Below are 9,373 nucleotides of genomic sequence, written 5' to 3'. Positions count from 1 at the left end.
TGATGCCAACCTTATGAAGTTCAACCATGACAAGTGCAAGGTCCTACACCTGGGTCGGAGCAATCCCAAGCACAGCTACAGGCTGGGCAGAGAAGAGATTCAGAGCGGCCCTGCAGAGAAGGACTTGGGGGTGCTGGTCGATGAGAAACTTAATATGAGCCAGCAGTGCACACTTGCAGCCCAGAAAGCCAACCGTATCCTGGGCTGCATCAAAAGGAGCATGACCAGCAGATCGAAGGAGGTGATCCTGCCCTCTACTCTGCTCTCATGAGACCTCACCTGGAGTATTGTGTGCAGTTCTGGTGTCCTCAACAAAAAAAGGACATGGAACTGTTGGAACAAGTCCAGAGGAGGGCCACGAGGATAATCAGGGACTGGAGCACCTCCCGTATGAAGACAAGGGGTAATGGGTTAAAACTTAAAAGGGGAAGTTTAGATTGGATATAAGGAAAAAATTCTTTACTGTAAGGGTGGTGAGGCACTGGAATGGGTTGCCCAGGGAGGTTGTGAGTGCTCCATCCCTGGCAGTGTTCAAGGCCAGGCTGGACAGAGCCTTGGGTGGGATGGTTTAGTGTGAGGTGTCCCTGTCCATGGCAGGGTGGTTGGAACTAGATGATCTTGAGGTCCTTTCCAACCCTAACTGTTCTGTGATTCTTCTGTGATTCTATGCATAGCTTAATTTACATCCTTTATTCTGGTGCCTAATTTCAGGCATCCATGTCTGAAAACTGTGATATAGTAGCACAGCTTTCTTTTAAGGAAGTACAGATACTTTTAAGAAAGTAGCACAGATACTTATAAGTGTCTACTGAGTTCTGCATGCAACCTCTTCCCTCCATTTTCCATTTGAATTACTATTTGTATTCAAAGAGGCATACTTTAGGGTATCTCTAGCATAGTATTGAGAACTCCACATAAGAGCTAAAAAATACAGCCAGAAAGGATCTATTAGAGATCATTTAATAAAAATAGAAAACATCTGACTGTAAAGTGTGGTGAGGAAAAGATATAATGGCTTTTAAAAGCAAGTATAGGAGATTTTTATGGAGCAAGAACCTTTAATCACCATTAGAGGTTTTAAAATCAAAAGTAGTAATCTTATAATACATAAATTCACCATGAAGCAACAATATTTTGAACCTTATTATAATGGATACATTTGAACTTGAAATTTAATAAATTTGGCTCCTTTAGAAAGAGTTATTGGAAAGTAGGTGTTCTGGTTAAATCTTGGAAGTTATGATTCCTTATCAGGAAGAGGACTAATTTTCTTAAAAGCTTACCCTAATCCAGTAACGCAATGAAGATAAGAGAAATATAAAAGCAGTCTATGAGATGGAAGAGAAGCCAAAGACAGAGAAGTAAGTAATCTTCAACTTAGAGCATAGAAAATTTGTAATAAAGTAGGAATTGCAAAAAGTCCCGGCTGCCAATAAAAAGTGTAATAGAATTTTGGTTTTTTTTCAATTACTTTGGGAACAAAGATGATCCTACTGGTGGGACAGGCCATTATGAAACTGGACATGACTAAAGTGAAGATAACAACTTCCAATTTCCTGTTTGGAAAGATTGATGTAGAATAGTTACATAAAAGCAAGGAAGAACTTTCTGCACAGCTCACTGAAGTAGAGCAGATACCACTGCTGATGACAACAGCTGGAGCCTAGAGCTTGAAAAGAGCTGAATAAGCTGGCCAGTCTGCTGGTATTAATTTCAGTGTACATCTGAATACGGGGGAAGTTCCGGACAGTTGAAAACCAACCCAGTAATTCAAAAGGGCAAAGAGATAGTTGTGTAAATATATTCTGGTTATCCTGAAATCAAAACCAACTGAAATAATGTGTTATCCGATAAAAACACTGAAGAATAGGAATAGAATTTATTGTCATTAATGTGACTTTAAGGAAATAGTTAGAATCATAGAATCACTGAATGGTTTGGGTTGGAAGGGACCTTCAAGATCATCTAGTTCCAGGCCTCCTGCAGGGTCACCTTCCACTACACCAGATTGCTCAAAGCCACATCTAACCTGGCCTTGAACACTTCCAGGAATGGGTTATCCACAAGTTCTCTGGGCAACCTGTTCCACCCCCTCACCACTCTCGCAGAGAAGGGTTTTTTCCTAATATCTGTATCTCCCCTCTGTGAGTTTAAAGCCATTCTTCCTTGTCCTGTCACTACATGCTGTTGTGAAAAGTCCCTCTCCAGCTTTCTTGTAGGCCCTTTAGGTACTGGCAGGCCAGTAAAGATCTTCCCTGAGCCTTCTCCAGGTTGAACAAGCCCAACTACCTTAGCTTCTCTTCATGGCAGGGGTGATACAGACTGTGTAAAGATTTTTATAATAAGTACAGTGAATAATTTGGGAAAAACCAGATTTATAGCACAGCAAAGAAGTACTGGATAAATGGACTAAGGGTTAGATACATGATAGATTCTAAGTGCTTGCCAGTGGTGAGTTATTGTCAACTGGTGGATTTTCTAGTGAAGCACCACTCAGAACGGTATTAGGTTCAGTGTTTTTTCAACATTTCAATAATGATATGAGGTAGCAAATATGAAATCAATGATGATAAAATGTGTGGTGGAGATGTAAATAACGCTGGAGATTTGGCAGTCATTTAAAGAAATCTGGATTGCTTAGCTGGACATACACAAGGAATATTCCTGTTCAGGAGTATTTTATCTAAAAGTTCATCAGTTAAGTAAAAATTTAGGCAAGACTTTAGGAGACTTCAGCCTGGAAAGTAGTGTATGTATGTGATAGTTTCAGTCTTACCTGCGTCTTTTGCTGTGTGAGAGTTTTCCCTAACACAGCCTACATTTCTGTATGTTTAGCCCAGCAATTTTGGTCCTTTTCACAGATGTCCAGATCTTTTGGCCATGCTGTTCTTCCAGTTTTCACTCGTGAAAATATTTCTTCTAAGGATTTTGGTATCTTATCTTTATGATAAAATGTACACACATACCTGTCTTGAATTTTCAGCATGTTGGCTATGGAATGTAATGGGAATAGAAGTGCAGGAGTCACCTGAAAGATAAATTGAACATACATAGTTGTACACGGTATTTTTGGAAGGGTGGCTACTAGCATAAAAACAATGTATTTCTTGCATGAAAAAAGAAAATAATCTTAGCCTTCCTTCAGTAGAGATACTGATTCATTTAATAATATACTAATAGGTACTTTCCCCTGAAGTACTGCTGCAAATGTTTTGCCAGTTCATTTACGATTCGTATTGTTTTATAACCTGGGCAGTATTTTTATAATCCTGAGTGCTATCAATATAAGTTTTAAAACATGAGGTTCTTTTGAAACTAAACTGCTTTTTGCCCCATACTGCCAATGCACTACTTTGACACCAACACATCTTTTGCAGCAAGGCTCTTAGTATTATCATCTGCTGCTGCAGTTCTGCGCCTTGTGCCTATGAAGTGATCTTTGAGCTAAGGATCTTTCTTCTTTTTGCCTTTACTGTCTTGCATTTACTGTCTTGCATCTTCTTTCAAATATTGGCTTGTAATTTCATTTGTGTTGTTTGACCAAGTGGCTTTAGTGTTGCTTTTGAAGACTAATTTGAAGCATGCTTGCTTTTCTGCTTCCAGGATCATTTCCTGTAGTATTTTGTGGTCTCCATAACATGAGAATATCATCTGGCTTGCATAAACCTTATTTTGATTTGAGTGACTGCTTGGCAAATTCTATTTACTGTTTCAGGATAAAACTCACTCCAGAGATTTTATATCCCAGATCCCAATAATGTTTGTTTTTTTTTTTTTTTTTTTTTACTTTAGCAGAAGCTCAATCTCCCATAATTGCATTAGATTTTAATTTTTATCTCAAAGAAATAGTTACCTCATTCTTCAAACTGTTACATAAAACATATAAATTGTGTTTTATTTTTAATGTGACAATGCAGAGCTTCTCACATTTCAAAATCACAGCTTCATAGTTATCCTCCTCTGCCTGAATTAACTGAAACCTGTTAAAAACAAGTACATCAGAATAATTGGTTATCAAATTAGAGCTGCTCCTGATTCTTCCTTTTAGCTGGTGACTGTTTAATGCTATAAGAAGTTTTAAGAAAAACACAATTCTAGTTTAAGACATTCTCCGATATTATTGGCTTTGAATTCTGTAGAAGGAAAAGTGAGCAACACCAAAGTAACTGGCTTTTACATTTACAAGAATCATGTATGTGCAAGTGCAGGCAAATAAAAAAAAAAAGAGGACAGTTAAAATGTTGAGATATGAATGACTCGAGTTTTTCAAAATGTTGAGTTTTTGTAGCAAATTACTAAGGCAAATTACAAAGACAAGCTCTTTATCAAGCTACTGTTAGCACTGTTTGTGTGGGTTTATAATAAACACAGAATCTCAATTTTAAATGAAAAGCAATCTGTGTGCTTGAAGGCTTCTTGGTTTTATCCAGCTCCATCAGAAATTATAATAGCAGATATATCCTTTCATCCTTTTAATTGACTCCATCCCCCGTATTGACTTCCTATAACATTTGCAGGTTTGAAGTTACTTTGGCAGATACTGGCCATAAGGAATTGTGCAAGTCCTGAGAGACAGATGGATGCTACAGGGCAGGGTAGTATAGTGTTGGGTGCCTGATGGTTTCCTTTTGTGTAGCAGGGGATGGCTGGCTGCAGAAGGTATGATTGGTGAAGGTATGGGGCTCTGAGGGATTCTGCACATGCGCCTAAGGCCTTGAGAATAACCATGAAAAAAACTGAGACACACATTAGGGTGTCTCTTAGCTTCTGTAACTTTTAAGATGACTGAAAAATAAGACATTGCTCTGCTGCAGATTGTATAAAGGCACTACTATTAATTGCTTAGAGTCTCCGGAGGTTCAGTGCAGACAAACTTGCGGGTTCCACCTTGAAATACTGCCAAGTTTGGCTTCAAGTTCACAGTAACTGAAATATTGCCTGAGGCTCATGCGGGAATACAGTCTGTATGTCAGACTATTTAATTAGTGGTTTTATCGCTTCAGTGAACCCTTGTGTGGATGGTGTTCCACACACTACCATGTGGAGGTAAATAATGAAAAGATTCCATGAGTATTTGTAAAAAGACCTGACCTGCAGAAAACAGATGCAGGTCCTTCACCCTGTCATAGAAGCTGTGGAGAAAATTCAAAGACTTTACATTGAGGACATTGCCCGATAGATATCAAAAAACAGTAGCTGCAGAACTCTCTGAATGAAGGATATTACCTCATGTTTCTATATGATCTTGGGTTGGAAAAGTTGGAAAGCATTCATTTACTCTCTGTCAGTTATGAAAGAAATGGTTTCTGACAACTTCAGATTTATATGAAGGAGATAAGGAAGCTTTTCAGCCCCAAACACTAAGTCTTGGGTTGTGATATGATTGAAAGCATGTGCCCACAACCCCTCTACTCATATGGATCTCAGACAATGAGGAAAATCATTGCTCAGAGAATTATTCAGAGCTGCTCCTCCTTTGTGTCCAAACTAATCAGAATTTGTTGACTAAAGGTAGAGAAGGTGGAACTAAATAATTTTAGGTATATATTTGTGTTAAGAAGTGGTTTAAATATGCTGAATATCACTTTGCTTATGAAGATTATAAATACAATGGGAAAATCTAAAAAAGAATCCTATGGAATTGGATGTAACTACTGAAGACCAGCACAAAACTGGCTCTTAATGAATGGTAAAGCTGACAACTTCTTTGGGTCTGAAAAACAATACTTAATGACTAATTTTATTAAAAACTGTGTTTGTGGTAAAAATGAGTAGGTAAAGATGTGAAAAGATATGGCATTTCAATAAACAACAAGTAGGAGGAGAATGAGAGAAAATCTCATATAAAGCTTAATGAAGAAGCTGAGAGAATATCTTCAGCAGTGTTTCCTGAGGTTAAGGATTTTGTTCAAAGCTTTTATATTCCTTAAAAAAAATCACAGGAACTAATTTTCCACATGACACTGGACAGTTGGTTGTTGGTTTTCTTTATTATTATGCAGTCATGTCTGCAGAAATATTTGCCTTTGTGTACACTTGACTAGGAATGGGACTGTTTTAGGATTCTTTGGAAATTTGGTCCAAAACTTTTTAAGGCTTTGTGTGAAGGACTTTTTAGATACTGAATCCAGCACTTTTGAAGGTTTTTGCTTATGATTAAAAAAAAAAAAAAAATGTATTATATTAGATATTTTTTCAGTTACATTTTATGGAACATTAAATACCAGGTTTTTGAATATCTATAAAATGTGATGTCTTTTTTCACCAAAAATCAGTCACAAGTGGACATTTCTGGAGCTCTAAAGTTATTTCTGTCATTTCATTTAGAAAGGGTAGATTGCTTTATTCTCAAGGGTTGCATAAATTTATGTAGAGAACTTTCCCATTTAAAAGCATTTCAATTTTTATGACATATGCTTACGTTTATTTTTCCTTTAGATGTTTTATGTTATAATTGAGCTGAACATGAAACTTGCAGTTACAACTTCCACATTTCTGTCAAAAGTAATTCTCTTGAGGATGGCATGTGAATTATTTGCAAAGATACTTTATAGGTAGCACACAATTCCCAACTTTAAGGAAGCCAGTAATACAGCTTATACTAGAAACTTAACATGGTGATTGATACAAATCTTTGGGAACACACCAAACAAAACTTCCTGGATGCCACTGATAGTGTTTGCTGTAACCATGCATGCAGATCTTACATTAGTTTTTGATCACCACTTGAACATATTTCCTACACTTTCAAGCTGACTGTGGAGCATGAAGTCCACACAAATTTGGGTTAAAGGCTCAAAAATAATAAAGCTTCTCTGGCAGAGTTTTTTCTCTCGGATGCAGAGGAAGCTTTCTTTGTATACAGCTAGCACATATTTTTAAATCTGATGGATGGAAGAGATTATGTGTACCCTGGGAGAAGTGCTGCATCACCAAAGGATTCCCTGGAACATCAACAGATTTTTTCTTATGCATGCTATACAAAAACCTTACCAAGCTGTATTTTACTCGACATCAAACTATTAATTCCCATCTGTACTTAGGGAAGACATTTTACAAAATTACATGATTCTCAAATTAGGAAATAAATTGTTAAAATACATTTTGACCAGTAGTTTTCTACTTTGCCACGAATTAGGTGCAACAGCAACAGATATAGCAAGTAAATAAGGCTCACACATTGACATGTTACGTTTACTTTATTTACATGTTTTTTAAAATTGTGGTGATATTGTTGGATTTTGTTTTTTTTTATTTCCATAAAACAGAAAATCTGAAAAATACAGAGTATATAATTTAGCAGAGTGCAGAGTATAGGAAAGGTATAGTACAGTAGGCATTGAACTCCAAGGCTGAGATTCATTTGTTTAAGTAAGTGATTTTTTTCTTCTTCCATTAAACCACCACATTAGTGATTGGCTTGGCATGATTACCAAAAGATTTATAGATCTGTACTTAAAAGAGTGCTACAGGCTTTTATCGTGTTACTGGAGTACTCTCACTAGTCTATGCAGCTCTCACTAAAGTAAATTTAAACCATAGTTTATATTCATATGCAAAGTAAAGCTTTCCTTGAAGTCTGTGATTATTACCATGTTTGAGGTTAAGCACATATTTATATAAATTGCTGGAGAATGAATAGTCTCTTCAGCATTTTGGAGAATCAAATCCAAATGTCCTGAATCAACTGCTATTGATTTAATCTCCATGGCTGTGAAATCTGTCCCTGTGGGGTGTAGGAAAAAAAAAACAGCAGCAGCAGCTCTAATAGTTGTGATGAAGACCTTCTTCATTGATGAGTGCTTTAGTTCTAAAATTGAGCTAATTGAAAATTGAGCTAAACATGTAGAAGTGTCATCTCTTGCACAAAAATAGAAGATGTGGGAAGATATGGATCAAATATGGAAAGGGAAGTGCACAGGAATATAAGGCTGGAAATGGTCACCTGCGTCATCAGATCTAATTCTCTGTAATCATAGAATCATAGAATCATAGAATAGTTAGGGTTGGAAAGGACCTCAAGATCATCTAGTTCCGACCCCCCTGCCATGGGCAGGGACACCTCACACTAAACCATCCCACACAAGGCTTCATCCAACCTGGCCTTGAACACTGCCAGGGATGGAGCACTCACAACCTCCCTGGGCAACCAATTCCAGTGTCTCACCATCCTAACAGGAAAGAATTCCCTCCTTATATCCAATCTAAACTTCCCTTGTTTAAGTTTTAACCCGTTATTCCTTGTCCTGTCACTACAGTCCCTGACGAAGAATCCCTCCCCAGCATCCCTATAGGCCCCCTTCAGATACTGGAAGGTTGCTATGAGGTCTCCACGCAGCCTTCTCTTCTCCAGGCTGAACAGCCCCAACTTCCTCAGCCTGTCTTCATACGGGAGGTGCTCCAGTCCCCTGATCATCCTCATGGCCCTCCTTTGGACTTGTTCCAGCAGTTCCATGTCCCTTTTATGTTGAGGACACCAGAACTGCACACAATACTGCAAGTGAGGTCTCATGAGAGCAGAGTAGAGGGGCAGGATCACCTCCTTCGACCTGCTGGTCATGCTCCTTTTGATGCAGCCCAGGACATGGTTGGCTTTCTGGGCCGCAAGCGTATGCTGAAGCGGGCTCATGTTCATTTTCTCATCAACCAACATCCCCAGGTCCTTCTCCACAGGGCTGCTCTGAATCTCTTCTTTGCCCAATCTGCAGCTGTGCTTGGGATTGCTCCAACCCAGCTGTAGGACCTTGCACTTGTCATGGTTGAACTTCATAAGGTTGGCATCAGCCCATGTCACAAGCGTGTCGAGGTCCCTCTGGATGGCATCCCTTCCCTCCAGTGTATCAACCAAACCACACAGCTTGGTGTCATCGGCAAACTTACTGACAAAGATATTGAACAAGACCGGTCCCAACACCGATCCCTGAGGGACACCACTCGTTACTGGTCTCCAGACAGACATTGAGCCATTGACCACAACTCTTTGTGTGCAGCCATCCAGCCAGTTCTTTATCCACTGAGTGGTCCATCCATCAAATTGATATCTCTCCAATTTAGAGACAAGGATGTTGTGTGGGACAGTGTCAAACGCTTTGCACAAGTCCAGGTAGATGACATCAACTGCTTTACCCTTGTCCATCAATTCTGTAGCCCCAACATAGAAGGCCACTAAACTGGTGAGGCAGGATTTCCCCCTTGTGAAGCCATGCTGGCTGTCACCAAGCACCTTGTTTTTCATGTGCCTTAGCATGCCTTCCAGGAGAATGTGCTCCAAGTTTTTGCCAGGCACAGAGATGAGACTGACTGCTCTGTAATTCGCTGGGTCTTCCATTTTCTCCTTCTTGAAAATGGGGGTTATATTTCCCTTTTTCCAGTC

This window comes from Lathamus discolor, chromosome 1, assembly GCF_037157495.1.
Source record: "Lathamus discolor isolate bLatDis1 chromosome 1, bLatDis1.hap1, whole genome shotgun sequence".
NCBI classification, from domain to species: domain Eukaryota; kingdom Metazoa; phylum Chordata; class Aves; order Psittaciformes; family Psittacidae; genus Lathamus; species Lathamus discolor.
The sequence above is the reverse complement of the archived record's forward strand: the minus strand, read 5'-3'. Positions refer to the sequence as shown.